Here is a 26,041-nt window from a genome sequence, read left to right on the forward strand (position 1 = left end):
TAAAACTCTGTGGATCTAATTGTTGGTTTTTGATTAATTCTTCGAATTGTGTAAATTGTTCCTTGTCCACACTGGGACCCCTTCCTCCTAGTACTGAGAAGATCAAAGTGTCGTCTGCGTAAAGGGCCACCGTCCTCTCGCACTCCCTGTACCTAAAAGGTTTGATGTTAACATCGTCTCTCAGTCGTTGGGCGAAGGGTTCGATATAAAGGTTAAACAGGAGAGGGGAGAATGGGCAGCCCTGACGCGTCCCCCTAGTGATGTTAAAAGGGTCCGACAGAGATCCATTCACTAGCAGGCAAACCGAGGGGTTCCGGTACAACAATCTCACTGCTCAACGAAATCTGTCTCCGTTGTTAAACTTCCCTAAGACCCCCGACAGGTATGACCAATTAACCCTGTCGAAGGCCTTAGTTGCGTCGAGTGTGAGGACAGCCAGGGGAAGGGAGTCAGTGGATGCAATATCAATAGCCCCTATCAAGTCGTAAGTTAGTTTGAAAAGATGTCGACCCTTATTGAAGCCCCTTTGGTCCTGGTGCAAGATATCACCTGCTACCCCCCGCATCTATGGGCCAAGATTGAAGTGAAGATTTCATAATCCACATTAAGAATAGAAATCAGCCTGTAGGACTCACATTGTGATGCTGGTTTACTAGGTTTTTAAATCAAAGTTATGGATGCGTTATCCCACAAGACTGGGGGAGATAAACCATCCTGGAGGATCTGGTTGAATAAGATAGTTAAGAATGGAACGATTGCTTTCCCCAAAACCCTATAAATTTCAGCGGGAAGGCCAGCAGGGCCCGCCGCCTTTCCCTTTTTACTACTTATGATGGCTACATTGACCTCATCCTGCGAGATCACCCGATCCAAACAGGCACGTTGCTCCAGGGTCAATGAGGGTAGTGGAATCTCACTCAACCAGTCCTCAATGCTATCAGGCTCTATGCACTTGTCCTCCCTATGGATGTCCTGAAAGAACAGCCAAAAGATCCTCCGAATATCCTCATCAGATGTATAAACAATACTACCCTAAGTAATTGAGTCAATATTGTTTCGTGCCTGATCAGTCTTAGTTTTCCAAGATAAGAGTCTACCCGCACCCGCCCCATACTAAAAATGAGCGATTTTACTCGCCTCCCACCTACGAAGTACACAAATATTCAACACTGAATCCAGCTGCCCCTTCGCCCGCGTTAACTTATTCTGTAGCTCCTGTAGAGTGTGAGCCGAGACATCTGAATGCAAATCTATTTCGCCTTGTAATTTTACAATTTCAGCCTCAATATTGGATACCTCCTCCTTATATAGTTTCCTCCTATAAGTAACCCTACTAGTTATGTGGCCCCTTAAAAAGTCCTTATAGGAGTCCCAAACGCACCCTAATGGGGCTGAGCCTATGTTCACTTTCATAAACCATTCAGTCTCGCTCAACAGAGAGGCGATCTCCTCCTCTTCCAAGAGAAACGAGCGATCGAACAACCAAATTCTAGGTGAAGCTTGGGCAATACCTTCCATTTCCAACCATACAGCGGAATGGTCTGACAAGTGCGAGGGGAGGTAGGAGATGTTCTTTACTGCAATCTTCAGAGTCTGACTAATCTTGATTGATGATGATATTAGTAGTTGCGAAATGAGAAGCCCAGCTGTTTCCCTGACTTCAGCCTCCATATATCTAAATAGGCATACTGTTTCATAGTGTCTAACAGGAGGACCCTGGTCTTAGAGGGAACTGAGGCCCGTCTATTAAGCGATTTCTCAAGCAGGGGGTCTAAAACAACATTAAAATCTCCGGCCAAAACAATAGGTTCCTAAAACAATAATAAATGAGAAAAAATGGATTTAAGAACTGAGGGGTCATCCTGGTTCAGACCATAATATCTGACAATTGTAATTTGTACCCCTGAAATATCTACTGTTGCAATGACCCCCCTGTCACCAGGGTCTACTAACTTAGATATAAGACAAGCTTTTGCTGTTCTCTTAAAAATTATCGCAACCCCCCTAATGTTCATAGACTGAGTTGTAGCAATGCAAAAATCAATCCATGTGTTCTTTTTAGCCATGGCAAGCATTTCTACTTCTGTCGAATGCGTCTCCTGAAGAACAATGACCTGCGCACCAGAATCACGAAGATATTGCAGAATCTTATCCCTTCTGGGTCTAGTGCGCAGGCCATTAATATTCCTGGAGAGAATCTGTAGACTATTCATATGTAACGATGCCTACCATATGGCCGAATTTCTAGCCTAATTACCAACCGGAACCCCCTAAACCTAGCCAAGACCACCAGATCTTCACCAAAAATCACTTTGTAAAGAAAAAAGATACTATAGAGAAGAAAATGAGGAACTTTTTTAGATTTTTTTACCTTGCGACACCCACCCACCAACCCCGTGCCCCAGTCACCCCCTCCCCCCATGGGAAACCCTTGCCCTAACTATCCGGAACAAGTCCAGAAAGTAGCACCCCACAGGACTCCCGCAAAGCTTATCTCCCTACAACAAAGCTAAAAGAACAGCAGATAAGATGCCAAACAATTAAGGCTTTACAGACATAAGAAATCATTGAGACTCGAAGCCTCATTTTCTTTCCCGTTCCTCTTTGTTCATATGTTTCACTTTTTTTTTCCAGAACAGCATCCCGATACATAATGTAGAGTATATATAAAAAAATGTGAAACTTATTCGAAAAAAATAAAAAAAATAAAAACTAAAGTCAAGTTAACCCAGTACTGAGGACACTAACCGGAGAAGAAGGTTCTACTGAAGGCTCTACTGAAAACCAATACCAGCCGCAAACTAGCTTGATGGATGTTCATCTTTACTCAAGTCCGACAACAATTCGTCTGTGGTCTGTACTGATCTAATGTTGTACATTTTGTTATTGTACATTATCCTTAGTGCAGCAGGAAACTTGAGTTGTGCTACTGCCCCTAACTTTCTAAAGGCCTCTAATCTCACCCCCAACTCCCATTGCTTGTCCAAGGTCGCCCTAGACAAGTCTGATATTATTTGAAAAGTAAACCCCTTACCACTCAAGGATTTCTGCTTTAGAGCTTGGTTAAGGATAGACTCTTTAAGAGAGTAGGTGTGAAAATTAACTAGAATCTTTCTAGGCTTGGATCTCTGTGGGTTCCTCCTAAAGGGGTCCCTATGGATTCTTTGTATGTCAGTACTTAGATCTTCTACCGACAGCTCGAGCCCTAAAGAATCCTTTAGAAGCATGATGACATATTGTTTAATATCGGAACCCTCACTACCCTCATGAATATTGAGAATTCAGAGATTGTTGCGTCGAGCATTGTTCTCCAACACCTCCATTCTATCACAGAGGGTGAGATCTTTTTTGAGATTGATAATATCAACTTTGGCCTTATCAAGATGGAGAGAGAGACCTGCCACAGTGTCCTCCAGAGCAACCGTCCTAGCATTAAGACCATCTATTTTACTCTCCAAGGATTCACAAACATTTCTGATCTCCGTCTGGTTTGCCGTAGACACTTCAAATCCCTTTTTTATGTCAAAATCAAAGATGAAAACCTAGATTCCAAGGAGACCGCAGGCGGCCCTCCCTCTGCCTGAAGACAACTTTTCGCTGAGTCAGTAACCTCCTGCTGAGCCACATCTTGTACCACTGCGCCAGGGTCAGTCTCTGTTGCCTGCCGTAGTTCCAAAACAGGCTCATCCAATGTACCTGTATCCCCCATCTCCATAATGGCAACCTCTACGATCTCCGCCGCGCCCAAGGCCCCACGACTGATGTTACGATCATTTGATAATGAAATTTGCATAGGGGGTACTCTACGAGAGGCTCCCTCTTTCCCTAAGTCTAAGACTTTTGGTACAACTTTGAAGTAAGATCTTAAAGAGGGTGTCACTCTTGTACCAGGGGCCACAGCCAATTTAACAGCCGTAGTGGATCTTTGCCATTTTGCCCATTTAGCCTTGACTTCTGCACTCAAACAGGAAGAGATATTTTTTTTACTTTTATTTTTATTTTTATCCTCATTGCTATCAGTGGTGGAACTATGGCTTGCAGACTGACCCCTTGTGCCTCTGTACATCTCCGGTGAGATGACTCCTTCTTCTCTCGCCTCTCTCGCCTCTTTCTTATTGCCTTGTGTTTTGGACCCATGCTTTTTACTTTTTTTTATAGCGCCAGGCCCTAACACTACCCCTTTTTCCTGTACAGTCGGCGAGCTAACAGCAGAGTCTGTAAAAATTGCCTTGCTCACCTGATTTTGGCTTGGAACTCCCAACCGCTCCTTACCCTCACCGATGCTCGTGGAATCCACCTCTGACTTGCGGGGGACGCCTCCTCCCTCGGTGGACCCGGAAGCACCGCCGCTGCCCGAGCGCCCCGGAGGAGGCTCAGAATCTTACTACCTCTCTGAAGCTTCAGTGCGGCTGACCCCCACCGCAGCAAACCGGGTGCAGGAAGAGCGGGGAGGGCCGGGAGATTGCTGCCACAAAGCACATAGGCGGCGGAAAAAAAAACAGCGAGACGGGCAGAGACGCCGACACGCCAAAAGTAAGGATAATATTTGTAACTCGATATTATTAATGCTGTCTAGGTTGCGGAAAGAGCTCCTGCAAGTTACGGCAATTTTGCTTAAAACAACAAAGTTTTCTCTGGCATCAGTTCACACGAATAAAAGGCATTACGGGAGCCCTGAACTGGAGCACAGCGGCGGCTCAGCGGGCATGTTTTCAGTCTTAAAATGATGCGTATAAAAGAACAGGGTGAGGTTACGGGCAATTCTGCACAGGTGGGGGCAGGTGTGTGCTTCTGCCTGTGACACACCTTGTTAATTACTATATTCCATAGCTTTCAATCCTTACAAACACTCTAAAAATTCTTAAAAAGAACACTGGATGAAAAAACGATTTACATGAATTAAATTCCGACTACAATTGAAGAAATGTCAAAAAAGAATTATACCTTTCTAATGCAAAAAGCTGACTTCTGTACATGTGCTGCTACAAGTGATGGACATATCTGCCTCGAATCCCTCCAGCACCCAGCCGTGGTTTTGCTACCACGCTGCTCCTGAGGCGGAAAGCCGGGAGAGTGCTTTATTTTTAAAATTGTTATCCTGTGTTGTGTTTTAAATTCACTTTCACTCACCCCAGTCTTCTGCATTTGACAAGCGGACCCTCCGCTTAGCAGAAACCGGCGTGTAAAACGCTTGCCAGTGCATCGACCGATCGATAGGCCACGCCTCCCTTGGAGGCCACGCCCACCGCCCACAGCTTAAAAGGGACGCTGATCACTAGCGTCTCCACTTGCTACCACGCTGCTCCTGAGGCGGAAAGCCGGGAGAGTGCTTTATTTTTAAAATTGTTATCTTGTGTTGTGTTTTAAATTCACTTTCACTCACCCCAGTCTTCTGCATTTGACAAGCGGACCCTCCGCTTAGCAGAAACCGGCGTGTAAAACGCTTGCCAGCGCATCGACCGATCGATAGGCCACGCCCCCCTTGGAGGCCACACCCACCGCCCACAGCTTAAAAGGGACGCTGATCACTAGCGTCTCCACTTGCTACCACGCTGCTCCTGAGGCGGAAAGCCGGGAGAGTGCTTTATTTTTAAAATTGTTATCTTGTGTTGTGTTTTAAATTCACTTTCACTCACCCCAGTCTTCTGCATTTGACAAGCGGACCCTCCGCTTAGCAGAAACCGGCGTGTAAAACGCTTGCCAGCGCATCGACCGATCGATAGGCCACGCCCCCCTTGGAGGCCACACCCACCGCCCACAGCTTAAAAGGGACGCTGATCACTAGCGTCTCCACTTGCTACCACGCTGCTCCTGAGGCGGAAAGCCGGGAGAGTGCTTTATTTTTAAAATTGTTATCTTGTGTTGTGTTTTAAATTCACTTTCACTCACCCCAGTCTTCTGCATTTGACAAGCGGACCCTCCGCTTAGCAGAAACCGGCGTGTAAAACGCTTGCCAGCGCATCGACCGAGCGATAGGCCACGCCCCCCTTGGAGGCCACGCCCACCGCCCACAGCTTAAAAGGGACGCTGATCACTAGCGTCTCCACTTGCTACCACGCTGCTCCTGAGGCGGAAAGCCGGGAGAGTGCTTTATTTTTAAAATTGTTATCTTGTGTTGTGTTTTAAATTCACTTTCACTCACCCCAGTCTTCTGCATTTGACAAGCAGACCCTCCGCTTAGCAGAAACCGGCGTGTAAAACGCTTGCCAGCGCATCGACCGATCGATAGGCCACGCCCCCCTTGGAGGCCACGCCCACCGCCCACAGCTTAAAAGGGACGCTGATCACTAGCGTCTCCACTTGCTACCACGCTGCTCCTGAGGCGGAAAGCCGGGAGAGTGCTTTATTTTTAAAATTGTTATCTTGTGTTGTGTTTTAAATTCACTTTCACTCACCCAAGTCTTCTGCATTTGACAAGTGGACCCTCCGCTTAGCAGAAACCGGCATGTAAAACGCTTGCCAGCGCATCGACCGATCGATAGGCCACACCCCCCTTGGAGGCCACGCCCACCGCCCACAGCTTAAAAGGGACGCTGATCACTAGCGTCTCCACTTGCTACCACGCTGCTCCTGAGGCGGAAAGCCGGGAGAGTGCTTTATTTTTAAAATTGTTATCTTGTGTTGTGTTTTAAATTCACTTTCACTCACCCCAGTCTTCTGCATTTGACAAGCGGACCCTCCGCTTAGCAGAAACCGGCGTGTAAAACGCTTGCCAGCGCATCGACCGATCGATAGGCCACGCCCCCTTGGAGGCCACGCCCACCGCCCACAGCTTAAAAGGGACGCTGATCACTAGCGTCTCCACTTGCTACCACGCTGCTCCTGAGGCGGAAAGCCGGGAGAGTGCTTTATTTTTAAAATTGTTATCTTGTGTTGTGTTTTAAAATCACTTTCACTCACCCCAGTCTTCTGCATTTGACAAGCGGACCCTCCGCTTAGCAGAAACCGGCATGTAAAACGCTTGCCAGCGCATCGACCGATCGATAGGCCACGCCCCCCTTCGAGGCCACGCCCACCGCCCACAGCTTAAAAGGGACGCTGATCACTAGCGTCTCCACTTGCTACCACGCTGCTCCTGAGGCGGAAAGCCGAGAGAGTGCTTTATTTTTAAAATTGTTATCTTGTGTTGTGTTTTAAATTCACTTTCATTCACCCCAGTCTTCTGCATTTGACAAGCGGACCCTCCGCTTAGCAGAAACCGGCGTGTAAAACGCTTGCCAGCGCATCGACCGATCGATAGGCCACGCCCCCCTTGGAGGCCACGCCCACCGCCCACAGCTTAAAAGGGACGCTGATCACTAGCGTCTCCACCTGCTACCATGCTGCTCCTGAGGCGGAAAGCCGGGAGAGTGCTTTATTTTTAAAATTGTTATCTTGTGTTGTGTTTTAAATTCACTTTCACTCACCCCAGTCTTCTGCATTTGACAAGCGGACCCTCCGCTTAGCAGAAACCGGCGTGTAAAACGCTTGCGAGCGCATCGACCGATCGATAGGCCACGCCCCCCTTGGAGGCCACGCCCACCACCCACAGCTTAAAAGGGACGCTGATCACTAGCGTCTCCACTTGCTACCACGCTGCTCCTGAGGCGGAAAGCCGGGAGAGTGCTTTATTTTTAAAATTGTTATCTTGTGTTGTGTTTTAAATTCACTTTCACTCACCCCAGTCTTCTGCATTTGACAAGCGGACCCTCCGCTTAGCAGAAACCGGCGTGTAAAACGCTTGCCAGCGCATCGACCGATGGATAGGCCACGCCCCCCTTGGAGGCCACACCCACCGCCCATCTACTCACTATCCCATAAGTATGTGCCTCCCCAGGAAGCGCAGTGGACGAGCGCAGCGGGCGCGCCGATTGCGCGCCGAAGGCGCGCCTAAGGAAAGCCCGTCTGCGCCCGTCCGCGACCTTCCGAGGCCAGAGGCCACTCATTCTGCCTCTCCCGAGCAATACTCCCGGTTGCAACTCATCGATCTGCAAGGCAAGTGGTCTCTACCTGCTACCACCATAGCCCGCATCTCCAATCTGGGATTACTGTCTTCTCATAACCAAGGCCATACTAACTCCACGGCCTCGTCTCCAACTCACCACTCCCCAACCGCATCCCCGGCTGGCCCTTCCCCCAAAGCAGTAACAGCAATGTATCTCAATACCGGATCGGCAGTCAAACACCAGCTTGACCTTTTCACGTTACTCGATTCCCAGAAACCCGACGTTTTATTCCTTACCGAGACCTGGTTCTCGGATAGTTCTCTCCCCTCCCTGCTGGCTATACTCCCTCCTTCTTACTACGCCATTCGTGCCGACCGCACCTCCGGCAGGCCTGGGGGAGGGGTCGCTTTGATCGCCCGTAAAGAACTCACGTTCCATCCTTTAGATTCCCCTTCCATGGGAACATCAGACTGTTTAGTTGTACGCTCAACTTCTCTTACCCCCCTACTCACATGCGTTCTTATTTATCGACCTCCATCACCCCCTCAGACGTTTCTCCCCAGCTTCCTAGACCTAATGGCGACTCTGGCAGTCAATCATTCTTCCATTATATTCTTGGGAGACTTTAACTTTTGGTCCTCTGACCCAGCGGAATGTGCTACTTCCAAAGAGTTCTCCGACTCACTTCAATCGCTCAATTTCACCTCAGTCGTTAAGGCCCCCACGCATAGGCTGGGACACATCCTTGACCAAATCTGGCACCGCGATTGCCTGGTCACTTCACTATCAATCTCCCCTTGTCTTTGGTCAGATCATTCTCCGATCATCTTCTCCCTATCCCCCTTGTCACTACCTAAACCCACTCCGGCGAGAAACATCTGGGCACGTTCATGGAACCGTGTTGATATTGAGGCCCTATCTACCACCCTTTCCTCTTCTAGCCCTGACCTTACTGGACTACCCTCCTCTGGACAAGTAGAAACTATTAGCAACTGGCTGAGAGCGGGCTGTGACACCATCGCCCCTCTAAGGCGCATTTCGTCTAAACGCCTCAAAGATGCCAACCGCTGGTTTTCGGATGATCTAAAGACCCAGAAACTTAACCTCCGCCGCGCGGAACGACAGTGGAGACGGAACTATTGCCCAGTTTCCAAAACCCATTACACTGATCTTCTTGTACAATACAAGAAATCCATCCTGGAAACAAAAAAAGTCTATTTCTCATCCAAAATCCAGTTCGCAGAGAACCGGCCAAGAGAAATATTCTCCATCGTCCAAGAACTCGCTTACTCTGACAGAGCCTCACTCAAACCTTCCCCTTCACAACCACTCTGCGATTCTCTTAACTCCTTCTTTCTAGATAAAATCAGTAAGATCAAAGCCAAAATTCCCCCGCCTTCCGCAGCCTTCACCGACCCCTGCTACCCACTAGCCACAGCACATCTTGACTCAATTCCGCCCCTCACGATTGATTCACTCTTTTCCATCCTTCCACTGGTTAAATCCGGCTCCCCGCTGGATCCTTGCCCTGCTCATATTTTGAGACAGATCTATTCTCACTGTCCCTCACTACCCCTAACCCTTCTCAACAGCTCGCTGTCCCAGGGCATTGTTACCCCAGCATTAAAGTCGGCAGTGATCGTTCCGATCCTAAAAAAACCAGGGGCGGATCCTTCGGGCCCAGCCAATTTCCGCCCCATCTCTCTTCTGCCTTTCTTGGCAAAGGTATTGGAACGGCACGTAGTAAAAACCCTGAGTGAGTTTGTAGAAAAACATGGTGTCTTGGCCCCGAGACAGGCCGGTTTCCACCCGGCTCATTCAACTGAGTCCGTAATAATATCCGTTCTGGATAACTTGCGACAAGGAATGGATACCAATCAACCCCAGGCCCTGATCCTTTTGGATCTTTCCGCTGCATTCGACACGGTGGACCATACCATCTTACTTTCACGTGTCGAGGCGGCGGGAATCGGAGGGTCAGCCCTGCTATGGCTATCCTCCTTCTTGAGAGGTCGGACTCAGGCAGTTCGTTTGGGAGAGTACTCAGCTGAATTTCGACCCATCCAGTGTGGGGTTCCCCAAGGATCTTCCCTATCCCCCCTTTTATTTAACCTTTACATTGCCCCCCTTATTTTTGCTTTACAGCAACTGGAGGTCTCTGTGTACAACTACGCAGACGATCTCCAGCTCATTTTTTCCCTCTCTTCTTCCCCCGACTCAATAACCAATTTTCAGTCCGTCATGACCTTCATCCAGGACTGGATGAATTTCAACCACCTGAAACTCAATCCCGATAAAACGGAGTTGGTGTTGACAGGTGGTTGCTCCAGTCCTTGGTCCCCTTCCTTTTGGCCCCCTTCCCTAGGCTCCCCACCTACTCCTGTTTCTTCCGTTAAAACTCTTGGGTTTAAAATCAACAACAAACTTTCCCTACACTCTCAAGTCTCCGCCGTGGTATCTTCAGCTTTCCTCTCCCTCAGGACAATACGTAGAGTCTCACGGTTCTTCTCCTCCGAGGCGCTCAAACTTATACTTTTGGCCATGGTAACTTCCCGCCTAGATTACGGCAATGCCCTCTATAGTGGCATGCCCGACTACCTCATGAAGCGTCTGCAATTGGTCCAAAACGAAGCCGCTCGGCTGGTTTTCAACTTACCAAAATCACAGCACGTCACACCACTTCTCCACTCCCTGCACTGGCTCCCTGTCCGGCAACGTGCCTTATTCAAGCTAGGCTGTACCATCTTTAAAGCCCGGACAGGCGCTGCCCCTGCCTTCATCAACTCAGCTGTTCAAAACTACACTCCTTCGAGAAATCTTCGATCCTCTTCCCACCACCTCCTCGTGGTCCCCCGCTTCAAACGGAAGAAGTGGGGGGGCTCCAAGTTCTCGACCACTGGCCCAACCTTCTGGAACTCCCTCCCATCCTCCTTGAGAACCTGCACCCAGTACCCTTTGTTCCGTAAAGGCCTCAAGACCTTCCTCTTCACCCAATCCTTCCCATCTTAAAATGGTCAGACTCCCCATCCTTTCGACCCCCTGAGTAGCAGTAGCCAGGTAGCGCCAAGAAACCGCTGGGTGTACGAGCGCTTTAGAAAACCTTTCAAACTCAAACTCAAACTCAAACTCCACATGAGTCACATTGGTACTTATCATCGCCTTTTATTAGCAACATTGAATTATTGACGAAGATCACAGGCTCTCTGAGTCATGGCAACGATTTCTTTGTGAACCCTGAGCTGGAAGGTATTTTCTGCCCGCTCTTACCAAGAGGCTGGATGAGGCTGCCGGCATCCCCCAGCACCCTTCTCCATCCCCTCCTATTCATGGGGCTAATTAGAATCTGGGGAATAATGAGGGCCACTCCCCGCGCTCTTTTCATGGGCCTGTTAAGGAGTGGCGTTATTATGTTGTGAGCCTCTGCAGTGTTTAACAACAAAGGGTATTTACAGTCTGGTTTTGTGCAAATATAATCTCTCCTCCAATCAGTGTGTGCCACTGGCGGCGAGATGATTGCCTCCGTGGTGCCAGCTGAGACTTCACTACCAACCATTGACAAAGCCAATAGTCCTGACTTGTAGGTATGATGTTACTTGTTGTATCATATATCTGGATGCAATGACAGAAAAAGCAAAATATAATGTGGGCAGCACACTATGCTAAGCGCAGATTCTTAGCTGAGGTGTTTGTAAGCCATGCCCTTAATTACATTGGCCACTCCCCATTTTGAGAGACCCTGCAGTTTTTTCATCCCACTTAAAGCCCTGATACAAATACTATAATACAACACTGCGCTCTGCTTCCCCACTGGCTCTTGTTTCTACCTGGTCGGACAGGAGGTCAGGGCGAAAAAGAAGGGACAGAAGGAGGAAATAGTTCAGCAAAGGGGGGAGTTTAGAGAAAACAGGTCAGAAAAGGGTAAATGAGGGAGAAAAGTGACAGAGTTGGGACTCGAGGGGGACAGAAATGCTGAGAGTGACTGGGGGAGCATAGGACCTGGAGCCAGGTGAGAACGTGTAGTCATGGAACTGAGCCACCCAGAGGATGGCAGAGGGAGACCTGTACAGTGACCGTCATTCGGAGGAGAAGATGTGTGTGTGGGTGCTGGACTGTGTGGGATAAAAGTGGAAACAGCGCTCTGCTGGAAGGTCTTCAAACTTTGGGAATATGCACCTCCCAGCCGCTTCCTCCATCCGCCTTGCCCCGGTACATCTGCTGTCTCAGCCTGGCAGAGCCTCCTGTACGGATGTGACCCTTCCTTAGTGGGGGTTGTTGTGTTGCTGAGGCTCCTGAGCTGTCATAGAGAGAAGCGCTTTGGGCCTGTACAGCAAGGCAGGCCGACGGAGGGGGGGGGGGGGGGGGGGCGCAAAAGGGGCGCTTTGCGTCCTTGGCACCACTACAGGAACATCATCAGGAATGAATATAGACCAATTTAGTGAACGCACTTTCGTCTTTTTTTCTCCAGAGTTGAACTTTTATGGGAAAGTAGTTTGTTTTAAATCCATAATAATTAAACGATGTTAAATAAATAAAAAAGTTATACATGTCACTGCTGATAACAAATCATAGATAGTGAGTGAAAAATGTATACCTGAGTAATTTATTAAAGGCAAGTAAAGTAGGAACCAAGTAAGAACATTAATTACACTTTAACCAGACTACCTTTCAAAATGGAAGCTTTAGTCGCAGTTATATGTATTTCATTTGCAAAAGCATTTCTTTATATACAGCCATCCAATGTGTTCAGTTTCTTTTGGAGGCCCTTTGGAGGCTATATTCTGAAGGATACATTGGGGAGTCAGTGCCTCACAGAAGCAGTGACTTTGTAACAGGGAGGAGATATGGGGGGAGAGGAAGGGAAAGTGAAAGTGGGGCATGCACGCGTTGTCCTGAAAACGCCGCGAGCCATACAAGTGCACATCGCCTGTCCGGGCGTGTGCACATCCCCTGTCCCCCTTCAGACGCAAAACCCACAACAATAGATCTTGTCAAGAGGAGCAGCGCATGTGCTACATCACTAGGTGAGACCTAAACATTGGGGGTAGAGGCAAAAAGTCAAGGAAAACAATGCCAAGGATGCCATGGCGCACACTATTTAACTGCAGTGTCCCTACAACTCTGCTGTGTGCCTGAAATGATGAACAAGTAACTACCTCCGTTTTAAACCTGTTTATTGTTGCTCTGTCCTTCTTCATAGTCCTAAGAAGCGCAGCAGAACCTATGTCTCCTATCGGTCTATGTGAATCCGAACAAAGACCTATCATTGAAATAAATAGTACCGCCAATAAAATGTATTTTACTTCAGTGATTGAAAAGATATTGAGCAGTAGAAAAAACCATTAGCAGAAGTATAGCAATGGCTAGAACAGCAGGATGTTGGAAAACCACCTTTTCATGAGCTTTACACCAATCAGCCACAAAATTGTAAACACAATCAAAACAATGGGACTGTTAACGTGTACCAGTCGTTTCCTCACCAACAGCTTTCTCAACCAAATCCTGTATCATACACAACAAGGCTCGTGAAATCTGTAGGAATCCCAGCTCTACATCACCTGTTGCTCACAAAGTGTATAGCACATCCACAAAACTCAGGGGGGACAAACACTATTCACTAAGTACATTACCCAAGGGATCACACAAAATTTGTAGCACAGCAGTTTGGAAACCCTGCTCCTAGAAACCATGTGTTGTCTGAAAAGGCTCATTATGTTATTACATTCCACACACCTAACTTACAAATTCGCTATTACCCTCTTCTCTTCCTTTCCCACCTCAAATCACATGTACAAACCCACACGTTCCTCCAATTTCATCCAGTCTCTGGGAATAGCAAAAGAAGTAACAGACACTATCATCCCAGTTTGTTGTGGCGCAAGCATGATCGTTAACAGAAAAGGACACTGGAGTAATATGCGTGCCAGTGTACCAACCGTTATAATAGGGGAAGACACATATGCCATAGCCAACACAGGCTGAGTGTCACAGCAGGGGTAGAAACAGCACGAATAGAAGAACATCAGAATATTGAAAGCAATAAGATCAGAGGTATATTTGTAAACTGTCATTTCTGAAAACAATGCAATGGCTGTGTCCTGCTGGGCCCTTTTCAGCAGCGGCCCGCAGTGGGAGTACCTTCAGGGCGGTGACATGGGTAGGGAGAGGGGCAGAGTGGGGTGTAAAATGAATTGCGTTGAGTGCACTGCATCCCCAAATGCGATGCAGTGCACGCAACGAAATTCGTTTTATTTATTTAAATGTTTACTGTCCTGTAAAACTCTGTAATCCATACATTAATACCCCCCACCCTGCCCCTCCCCATCCCCACGTCACCGCCCTGCAGGTACTCCCACTGCCGGCCGTGGCTGGCCCTTTTAAACTGTACATACTCATCAGGAGTCTGATATTTAACATCATCTGGTGCACAGTAATCTGTACCCTTTTTTATTTTATTTTCACCAAAAACTAATCTTTTCCTGTCAGGCCTAAGTCACAAACAACTAATTGGTAATCTTTTCTTAAATTAACCTATTGTTACTAGAACCTTCTCTAAAACTTCCCTGCAAACAACTTTCCTGAGCAAACCCTCGCTGTACCATCATATTTTTTTCCTCCTAAATCCGTCTCCCTGCCCATGAGCCCCCTCCTTGGGAATTCCTTTCTTATCTCAAGGCCAGAACGAACTGAATTCACGAGCTATGTTTTTCAGACTTCCCACTACAACTTTCAAAATGCCTTTTTATTCATCACCAATACACGCTACCTTGAATGGTGAAGACACATTTTTCAAATTGAATGCACATTCTTTAATGAGGTCAAATCTAAATTCAACACACTCAAATTGATCATGAATTAATTAATTAATTGAGCATCATCAGGCTGAAACATCCAAGCAAGCCCCACTCTCCTTTCCATCCTTTTTCGCCTCTATTAACCTCCTTCAGCCGTGCTCAAAAGAAATCTAACAAAGATTACCTCCTTTATTTTTCTTCTACTGATAAGGCCGTGTATGTCTGCATGCATCCTTTTCATTAAGAAAAAAAAAACAAACGAACAGTACCAGCAAGAGAAATTCCACTCCTATCCCGAGCCAAAAAGACTGTCCGGAGACTGTACCAAGACAAGAAGACAGGCTTTAGCCCCAGGCCTTTTCAAGAGTAGACCAAATTACCAAGTGGCCTGGCAGAGCGTTCCCAAACACTCTGTAACTCAAGGGTCCACAGACCCACCAGGTTAACCAAGACAGCGCCTCACTTACCAAGAATTCAAAATCAACTCACCTGGTGCACACAGGTCAAACAAAATTATTCTCCACTGCCGACTCTTAAGAGTCGGCAGTGGAGAAACCATTGTGTTATTTTAGTGTGATAACTATTATGGAAATCTCATTTTGTATTAACATTGACCTACAGCTTTCTCTCCCTTTTGCCTGAAAAATCCGTTTGTTTATTTGTATGTTTTTTTTTGTTCCTATGTACTGGATGCAGGACTGTATCCCACTGTTATTGTTGGTTGCTCTTGTAAATATTTTTTTTATTTCAGTAATTTTTATTGAAAATAAAAAGCATATTTACATGGTACAGGGTTTGATTAAAACGTTGTGTCCGGCTCGACACCAGATAATATAGTACTTATTACAGACTATATTTATTTAGAAATGCTATAACTGATTCTTTAAGGACCATTGTTTTTGCTTAAAGATTGATACCCAAGGTCCTTAACTACCTTCAGGGTTCCCTTGTACCCCCCCCCCGAACTAGTACATTGGGTGATGACATTTCCACACATTATCTTTTGTGCGCTAAATACTTTTATCAGTAAAACTGTATGTAGGTGCAAAATTAATGGTCATTTCCATTGAAATTGTGTTGTCTGTATTAGCAGTAAACTACCATTCCTTGCATACTCCACATTACCCCTGTCAACTCTACTCTACACCACTCAATGCCACTGCACTCTACTCTGCACCATTCCACACTATGCCACGCATCTCCACATCACTGCACTATTCTCTGCACTACATCACTCTATGTCTCTCTACTCTTCACTACTTCACTCTACTGCATGCAATTGCACCCTACCCTATATTACTCTACTATGCACCACTGCAGTCTTTGCAACTGCTCTTAACACCACTCCATGCCACCCAACTCTGCAAGTCAAGTCAAGTCAAGTCATAAAATTTGTATAGCGCACTACATACCCAGAGGGTTTCAAGGCGCTTAGGAAGGGGAGGAGGATTATTTGTCAAATATCCACGTTTTAAGCTGCTTTCTGAACGCTAGGTGGTTCTGGGTGAGGCGAAGGTAAGCGGGGAGTGAGTTCCATGTTTTAGCAGCCAGGTATGAAAAGGATCTGCCTCCCATGGTGGTCTTGTTGATGCGAGGTACAGTGGCGAGGGCTTGGCTGGAAGAACGTAGTTGGCGGGAGGGGGTGTAGAAGGACAGTCGAGAGTTGAGGCAATCTGGTCCGATGTCGTAGAGTGATTTGTGTGCGTGGGTAAGCAGTCGGAAAGTGATCCTCTTATTGACGGGTAGCCAGTGGAGGTCTTTAAGGTGACCAGAGATGTGTTCGTTGCGTGGGATGTCTAATATGAGCCTGGCTGAGGCGTTTTGGATTCGTTGGAGTTTCTTCTGGAGTTTTGCGGTAGTACCCGCGTAGAGGGTGTTTCCGTAGTCTAGTCGGCTCGTGACCAGAGCGTGGGTGACTGTTTTTCTTGTTTCGGAGGGGATCCAGCGAAATGTTTTTCTGAGCATGCGAAGAATGTTGAAGCAAGAAGAGGATACGGCGCTGACTTGTCTGTTTATTGAGAGTGAAGAATCCAGGATGACTCCAAGGTTCCGAGCGTGGTCTGTCGGGATGGGTGCTTTTCCGAGGGCTTCCGGCCACCAGGAGTCGTCCCATGCAGAGAGGGATGTACCTAAGATGAGGACTTCTGTTTTGTCTGAGTTCAGTTTCAGACGGCTTTGTTTCATCCATTCGGCAACTTCTTTCATTCCTTCGTGTAGGTTAGTTTTGGCGGTGCTGGGGTCATTGGTGAGAGAAAGGATCAGTTGAGTGTCGTCCGCGTAAGAGATGATGTTGAGGTTGTGTTGGCGTGCGATGGCCGCGAGGGGGCTCATGTATACGTTGAAGAGGGTGGGACTGAGTGAGGATCCTTGAGGTACGCCGCAGATGACTTCAGAGGCCTCGGACTTGAATGGAGGAACTCTACACCAATGCTCTCTACCCTGTACCACCCTACTGTAGGCCAATGCACTCTATTCCAATCCACTCTATACCACTCTAATCTCATCTGCACTGCTGCATTCTACTCTGAAACAATCTACTCTACACCATTGCACTAAGCACCACTCCACTCTAATCTGCAGCTCTGTTCAACATTGCATCATATGTCAATTTACTCTGCACCACTCTATGCCTCTGCACTGTACACCAATGTAGTCTATGCCACTCTACTCTACACCACTGCACTCTAAGACACTCTACTCAGCAGGACTGCACTCTCTGGCCCGAACTCTATGCCACTCTACTCTATGCACTTTAATCTGTGCCACTCTACTCTCTGCCACATTACCCTATGCCACTGCACTCTACTCTGCATCTCTCTATTCCACTCTACTGCACTATATGCCAATGCACTCTATGCCACTCTAATCTGTTGTGCACCACTGCCCCTACACCACTTCACTCTGCACCACTCTACGCTATGCCAGTGCACACTACCCAACTCTACAATGCACCAATGCACTCTTCACCACTGCACTCTATACAATTCCAGTCTAGGGTAGCCCACTCTGCAGCACTGCACTGTACAATAATGCACTCTACGCCACCACTCTATACCACTCCACTCTACGCCACTTCACTCTACTCTTTAAAAATCTACTCTACACTTCTGCACTCTAAGCCACTGCACTCTACGCCACTCTACTTCACTCTTCAACACTCCACTCTATGCTACTGCAGAGAACGCTGCAAAACTCTACTCTACACCACTCTACTATATGCACTGTGCTCTACCCTGCATCACTAAACTCTACCCTGCACCATTCAACTCTACTCTGAAAGAATCTATTCTACAGCACTGCACTTTATGCTACTGATCTCTACTCCACTGTACTCCACTCTACGCCACTGCACTCTATGCTGCACCACTCTGCCCCTCTGCAGTCTACCCTATTTCACTGCACTGTAAACCATTGCACCCTACGCCAATGTACTCTACACCAATTTACTCAAAATGAATGCACCCTATGCTACTGCACCTATGCGAACTACTTTGCACCAATGCACTTTACGCCACTATACTGCACAACATTCTACTCTATGCCACTACACTCTATGTCAATGCATTCTACACCACTCTATTCTACTATGCACCACTGCACTCTATGTCAATCTATTTTACTCTGCGCCACTGTACTCTTCATCACTAGTCTCTGCACCACTTTACTCTGCACCACTCTACTTCGCACCATTATATGATCCTGCATCATTCTACCCTGCACTACTCTACTTTGCACTTATTTATGCCACTGCACCACTCTAACACCCTGCACTCTATGCCCATTCACTCTGATACTCTACTCTGCTTGACTGCCCTCTATTACCCTGCACTCTTACATTCTACCCTGCATGATTGCACTCTATGCCACTGCACCCTGTAGCACTTCACCCTATGCCCCTGCACTATATGCCACTCTACTCTTTCTCTTTATTGCTCCACTCCTTGGCACTTTACTCTACACCTACCCACTCTAATTGACTCTGCCCCAATGCACTCTACGACACTCTACTCTACACCACTCACTCTATGCCACTTCACTCTACTCTGAAACAATCTCCTTTATGCCACTGCAGTCTATGCCACTATATTCCACTGTGCATCACACGACTACACTCTAAGCCACTGTATTCTACACTGCTGCACTCAGACTTCAAAAAATCATTAAAATATTACTAGAGCTGCAGGTCTTGGGACTTAAATAATCTACTTGACCTAATAGTAATGCATTTCACCAGTAAACTGGTTTCAAATGATATGATTGTGGGCAAAAATTTTAATTCTCTTGGACCAAATCAAAAGATCGGCTACATTGCGCTACATCAAAATTTACAAGCTGAATGTAGTCCTATTGCTAGAAACCCAACTGTTGGGGATGCAGTAATCCTTCCTTGGTCGATTTGGATATTATAGGGTCTTCCACTTAGGTTTTGCTTGAGGCTCCAGGGGCTGGCCTTCTTCTCCATAGGTCTCTTCCAATTATAGTAAGTAAAGTACATGAGGAGCCCCAGGGGAGGTACGTTGGGATCGAGGGCTGCATGGCCTCCAGGCAGTACAGCTTTGTCTCTTGTTATGCCCTCTGCAGCTGTGGCAGCCCACTCTCCAGGCACTGTGAGCTTTGTTGATGACACTACCCCCTGGGACCACCCTGGTGGGAGGAGATTTTAACACTGTCCTGACCCTGAGCGGGACAACTCCGCCTTCCCCCACCCTGGCAGGAGGGCCCGCTCTATGTGGCTTTCGACTTGGGCTGATTCCATGGGCCTATTTGTCGTGTGGCGTTCCTGGCATCCCTTAATGTGGGCATAAACACATTGATCATCAGCTCACAATGCAGAGGCCCAGAATGGCTTACTTTGGCTGCCTGTGACTGATCTCCTTGCACTGCGCTTTGTCCATATTTTCCCGCGTGGCATCTCTTACCATGCCCCCCTCCTGGCAGAGTAGGACTCCCAACCACAGACTTTACGACCCATTTGGAATTTTAGTGCATGACACTTAAAGGCGCCTGAATGTGCCTCTTCCATAGAGGAAGAGCTCCAGGCCTTTTTCCAGACTAATAACGGCTCTGTGTCGTCAAAGAAGATGCTCTGGGAAGTGTGTGAATCGACTCTAAAAGGAGTGATTACAGGATATGTCTGAAGAAAGGAGTCATCACAGCAAGAACAGGTGACCGATCTGGAAAGTAAGATAATTAGGCTGGAATGCCGAACCCGACAACCCGACTCAGGGGAGGCACAGTGTTTACTGGACCTTATGCAAACTGAATTGAGGCTAGTCTCCCTTGAGGAGGCGAAGCAATGCTGGAGGGCCTCAACTCAAAGAGTCTATAAATTAGGGGACAAATCTGGTAAATTACTATGCTGGCTGACAACTCGAGATATCTCCAACAGGGTGGTGCCAGCTAATAGAGACCTGATGGGTGACCTTCAGGAGGAGTTGCCAGCCCAAGTCTTTGCAACATTCTACAAAAACCTTTATGCACGGTGCTCAAAACCTCCGTTGAAGATGGAGAACCCTATGCTCCGAGGCATCCTATTGCCCTAGATTCCAAACTCCCTTGCCCTGGACCTAGACCAGCTTTTATTCTGCTTCATTATAATGCCCCACTTACTGAACTTCTTTGTAGAGGCGATATAGCGGGGATTGTTTCCTGCTGACCTGAACTGTGCCACCAATGTGGTCATCCCCAAAGAGGGACTGCATCCTGACAAATGCACTTTGTGCCGTGTATCCTTGCTTATCAATAAAGATATTCATTCTGGTGACTCGACTGACCTGTACCCTAACCCATCTTAGTCACCTGGACCAACGTGGCTTCATGTCGGGTAGAAGCACACACCTTTGAATTCGGCAGGTAAAAGTGATGCTATCCTAGACACAGAGAGTTGAGGGCAACATAGCCCTTCTCCTTATGGACTTTTGTAGAGCCTTTGATACCGTCTTGTGGGAGTTCCTGTAGGCGGTCCTGCTTCTGGCGGGCCTGGGCACAACGTTTCGAAGCATAGTCCACCTCCTCAATCACAACCAAATGGGTCAGGACTGGGTGAACTGCATCTTATCCACCCCCTTCCCAATCCAGTGGGGGGTGCGACAGGGGTGTCTATTGTCCCCACTATTATTCTCCTTAGCCATTGAACCACTGGAGTGCCTCCTACACTGTGATGCACAGGTTGTGGGATGGAGATGGGGAATGGGCTTAAAGATCGGGTGGCATTATATGCAGATGACATCCTACTGTTCCTTGTAGACCTTCTGACCTCTGGAACCTGAGATTCTTCATCGTAACGGAGACGCCTCTGGTCCACATATTAATGTGAGCAAACCCATCCTAGTGGAGGTGAGTAGAAATGCTGAGGGTTGCTGCTGGCACCCAAATATTTCCCTGCAATATAGTGCATATAAATATTTGGGGATGCATTTATCCCAGCTCCCAGATCTGGCCTCAAAACTTAATTTTCTGGGCCTGGCCTCAGCCCTTGACTGGGACCTGATCCGCTGGAAGAGATTGCCCTATAATCCTATTGGGTGCATTGTGGTTTTTAAAATTATGTGTCTCTTCCGCTACCTGTATGTTTGAAGGAATTTCCCATACCCCACACAGTGGTTCCAATACTTGACCTCCAAACTAACCTCCTTCACCTGGGCTGGAGGCCGCCAAAGAGTGTCTTTTAACTTGGCACTGAAGTAGCCATTTGACAGGGGGCTGGGGGTCTTTGACATCTATGCATGCTATCTAGCCACACATCTTGTGCTCATCAACTGATTGATTCATGGGAGGTTGGGATGACCCGCCTTACCGCCTGGAGCTCCACTTAATGGAATTCAAGGGACTCCTAGGCCAACTGTATGGGAGTTCTGCGTCTCAGCCTTATCCCTGATTCGGTGGGACCGCAGGCTGATGAAGCTCACTCCCCTGTGGCCGGGAACCCAGCTTCAACAACCCTCTACCCTAGAAGGATTCCACCAGTGGGATTGCGTAGGTATCACACATTTAGGAGATATCTTCAAACGCAATTCCTTAATTTCCTTCCACTAACTAAAAGAACAATTCCTCCTAGCAAATACACAATTCTTCTGATTTCTTCAGTTGAAGAATGTTCTGGGGCACATCTCCCCCATGATAGCCAGCTTCCACTATATAGCTCCCTCGAGGCAAAGATACTAATGAAGCAGTTGGGGAAAGAAGCAATAATCCCGAGCTATTGCTTCTTGATTACTCATGCCCCATATGGCTTTGACTCCTGTTGACAGAGGTGGGTTGGATGAGTGGGCGATGGGTGGGGGATGGGTGGGCGATGGGTGGGTGACCTAAATGATGATGACTGGAGAGCGGCATGCCTGGATCTCAAGGAACTGGCAATATCTGTTTGCTTGAGTATGATACAGGTGAATTACTTCCACATGACCTGCCTATCCCTATCACATATACAGCGGATGTTCCCCAGCACCCAATCTGTGTGTGAGGGCTGTAGATTACCCACAGCTGATTTCTTCCTTATGGCATTGAGCTATCTCAAACTGGGACCATTGGGGGGGGGGGGGTGAAGCAGGAGATCTCAGAGGTCCTGACGGGCCCGATTGAGATGACCTCCAAGATAGCATTTGTGGGACTTGCGGAGGATCTGGGGGGACCCCACACTGAACGACTAGTTATAGATATGGCCTGCTTACTGACAAAATGGGACAAAACCCGTTTATGGAAGCAGCCAGTGCCTCCCACGCTATTGGCGATGTGCACTGGTATCTACTGGTGTGCAGAGCAAGAAAGCTCCGTATATGAATCCCGTGGATGTCCTCATATGCATGAGAAGTTGTGAGGGAATTTGTGGGTTTACCATGGTCTACCTCTATCAGTGGGTTGACCTCTTGGTGATCTGTAATATATGCTGTTGTGGCTCTGAATAGCCATATTTTCTCTCTTTTTTCCTCCTTGATAATTGTAATGTATGAAAGATGCTTGCTGTGTCTATAAGCAAAATAAAGTTGGTTATAAAAAAAATGTTATGTGTTAGAAACAAAATTACATCTTCAGACAGCTCACTTGACAAAAACCTGTAACTGTAGTAAGAGAAAGAAAATTAAACTCCATCTTTCAAGCAGTAATTAGTAATAAGACAAAGTGACATTTACCCTATTTTATTGAACAGAAAACAAATGTGTCAAGGTAAAAACAAGATGAAATGGGATTTTTACTGCTCATTCACTTTCCAAAAGAATAGAACACCTGTTCCTTTCCAGCTTAAGTACACTAACCAGAATGGACTAGTAGATGCTAAAAATAGTTAGACTTGATAAAATCTGCCTCACAATTCTGAGTGGGCAAGTAGATTTTTCGAGGCCTCGCTTAACTCTATGCCACTGCATTCTACACCAAAACCAATGCACTTTATGCCAATACACTGTATGCCAATCTACTCTGCATCACTACATTGTACGACACTATACTCTACTCCAGTGCACTTTAAGCCACTCACCACCATTGCACTCTGTCACTTTACTCTGCACCACTCTACACCACTGCACTCTACACTAATGCACTCTCTGTCAGTGTGCACTCTACACCAATTAACTCTCTGCCACTCTAGTTTAATCCACTCTACTCTATGCCACTTTACTCTGTGCCACTTTATCTGTGCCCTTTAGTCTGTGCCACTTTACTCTGTACCACTTCATTCTGTGTAAGTTTACTCTATGCCACTGCCCCTATTCTGCACCACTCTACTGCACTCTGCGCCAATGCACTCTATGCCTCTCTAATCTACTGTGCACTATGTTATGTTATGTTATTTTATTTTATATAGCGCGCAGATGCCGCAGCCAAGAGGCGTCCCGGCGCTTTAGGAGATGGTGGAACACAACACAGCAGAGGTAACCAGACAGGAATGGGACTAAACTGCGGAAAATAGGAAGGTTTTTAATGCCTTCCTAAAAGGGAGCAGCTCAGGGATGGAACGGAGTGGGGCAGGCAAAGAGTTCCAGAGAGCTGCCGCCAACACTGAAAAAGAACGTCCACCCATTCTAGCTTTTTTAAAACGTGGAACAATGGCTAGGTTTAACCCTGAGGATCGAAGGGCTCTGGAAGGGGCATAGTGAAGGATTGTCTGCGAGAGGATAGGAGGGGAGGCTAACTTAAGAATTTTAAAGGTTAAGCAGAGAGCTTTAAACTTAATTCTTTGACCTACAGGTAACCAGTGGAGATCTTGAATGGTTCGGCGAGCAGAGACGAACTTCGGAAGGCCGACCAGCATCCTGGCCGCCACATTTTGAACCCGCTGAAGGCGAGCTAGTTCTGCCTGATTCACGCCCAAAAACAGAGAGCTGGCATAGTCCAATCTGGTGAGAACCAAAGCTTGGACTACGATCTGTCTGGTGTCCGCATCAAAAAATTTGAAGATAGGTCGGAGGCACTGCAGGGCACCAAAACATGTACCAGCTACACGTTTAGTGTGGGGAGTGAAGGAAAGTTTGTCGTCGAGCCACACCCCGAGATTTCTAACTTCAGCTACGGGAGTGGGAACAGGGCCCAACTCGGATGGCCACCATTGGTCTCCCCATAGCCCACTTTCCCTACCAAAAATGATGACCTCGGTCTTAGAGGCATTGAGTTGGAGTCGATTATTCGCCATCCAGCCTGCCACAGCTTTAAGAGCTGACTGAAAGGTAGGGGCATCCATGTTGGAATCACCATTAAGTGCCACCGCCAGCTGCGTGTCATCGGCGTATGACACCATGGTGAGACCATAACTGTGGGCTACCTCCGCCAGCGGCTGAACATACAAATTAAATAGGGTACGGCTGAGGGCCGAACCCTGCGGGACACCCTGACGAATGGGGTGAGGGGCGGAGACATAGGGTGGTGTAGATACTTTGAAGGTTCGATCCGTGAGAAAGGATCGGAACCACTCAAGTGCTACCTCTCCAACTCCTGCTTCCACAAGACGATGCATAAGGATCTGATGGGAAACCGTGTCGAAGGCGGCACTGAGATCCAATAGGATCAGTGCCGCCGTCTGACCCTGGTCCAGCATCTTCCTGGTGTGCTCCACCACAACCAAGAGAGCGGTCTCGGTACTGTGGCCCGCTCGGAACCCATTCTGGGAGTTGTCCAGTATGTTAGCTTCCTGCAGGTAAGATGATAGAGTGTGATTAGCATGCGCTTCTGCTAATTTAGCTAGCCAAGGGAGAAGGGAGATAGGCCGATAGTGTTCTGATTTTGTAGGGTCAAGGGAGGGCTTTTTAAGAATAGGGATGATAGTAGCCTGCTTCCATGCAGTGGGAACACTGCCGGTGTTAAAGGAGAGATCGATAAGACTATGCATGGCCGGGTAGCAGCACTCGGCGAGTTCCCGAAATTGAGTGGGTCTCATAGGGTCATCCGGTGAACCGGATTTAACTTTTATCGTCAAGGCTTTGAACTCCTCTAGAGTGGGACTGGGAATGATTAACAGTGGTTTAGGGACCATTGGTGCGATAATATTCTCACTGATGGGGGACTGAGAGAATTACCTGTAAATGGCCTTCACCTTTTCAACAAAGAACGAGGCCAAATCCTCACAATGTGCCAAGGAAGCTTCAAGAGTAGTAGTGGCAGTCTTTTTACTTGTGAGATCCTTGCATACCCTAAAGATAACCTTGGTAGGATTCGTACTGTTCTTTATCTCCTGAGAATAGAAGGCCGCCCTGGCTGTGCATATGGCCCGATGGTACACTCTGGTGCAGGCCCTATAGGCCGACTTGAGGTCAGCGTCATAAGTTTTGCGCCATGCACGTTCCGCTTTTTTACAGGAAGATTTAAGCGTCTTAAGGGATTCGTCGTACCAAGGGCTACAGGGACTTGATCTAGTCTTACTCCACCTGGCCGGTATAAGAATATCTAGTGAGTGATTTATCCACTCACAGAAGCTATCATAGCCAAGGGAAACTTCAATAGGGGGTTGAGGATGGTGCTTCATCAGAAGATGGTGAAAGTGCTCTAAATTCAAGTTTCTCCAGGGACGTTTGAAAATATCAGGGGTGTTGTTTCTAGGGGGAGGAATAAAAGTGGTAATATGAGTTTCGATCAAATAATGATCGGTCCAGGCCATAGGCCTCGGTTGGAGCACTGAAATATTGGTGGAGATATTCGTCAGGAAGGGATCTAGCAAGTGTCCGCCTGTTTGAGTCGGTAGTTGTACCAGTTGGATCAATTGGAATGCTTCAAGATCAGCTAACAAGCTATGGACCAAGTTGGAGAGTGGGGCATCCATATGCAGGTTAAGGTCACCAATAATCGTGAAATTAGCTGTTTTCATGACTAGAGAGGAGACCACCTCCGGGAGGCTATGAC

This window comes from Lissotriton vulgaris, chromosome 6 (assembly GCF_964263255.1).
Source record: "Lissotriton vulgaris chromosome 6, aLisVul1.2, whole genome shotgun sequence".
Lineage (NCBI taxonomy): Eukaryota > Metazoa > Chordata > Amphibia > Caudata > Salamandridae > Lissotriton > Lissotriton vulgaris.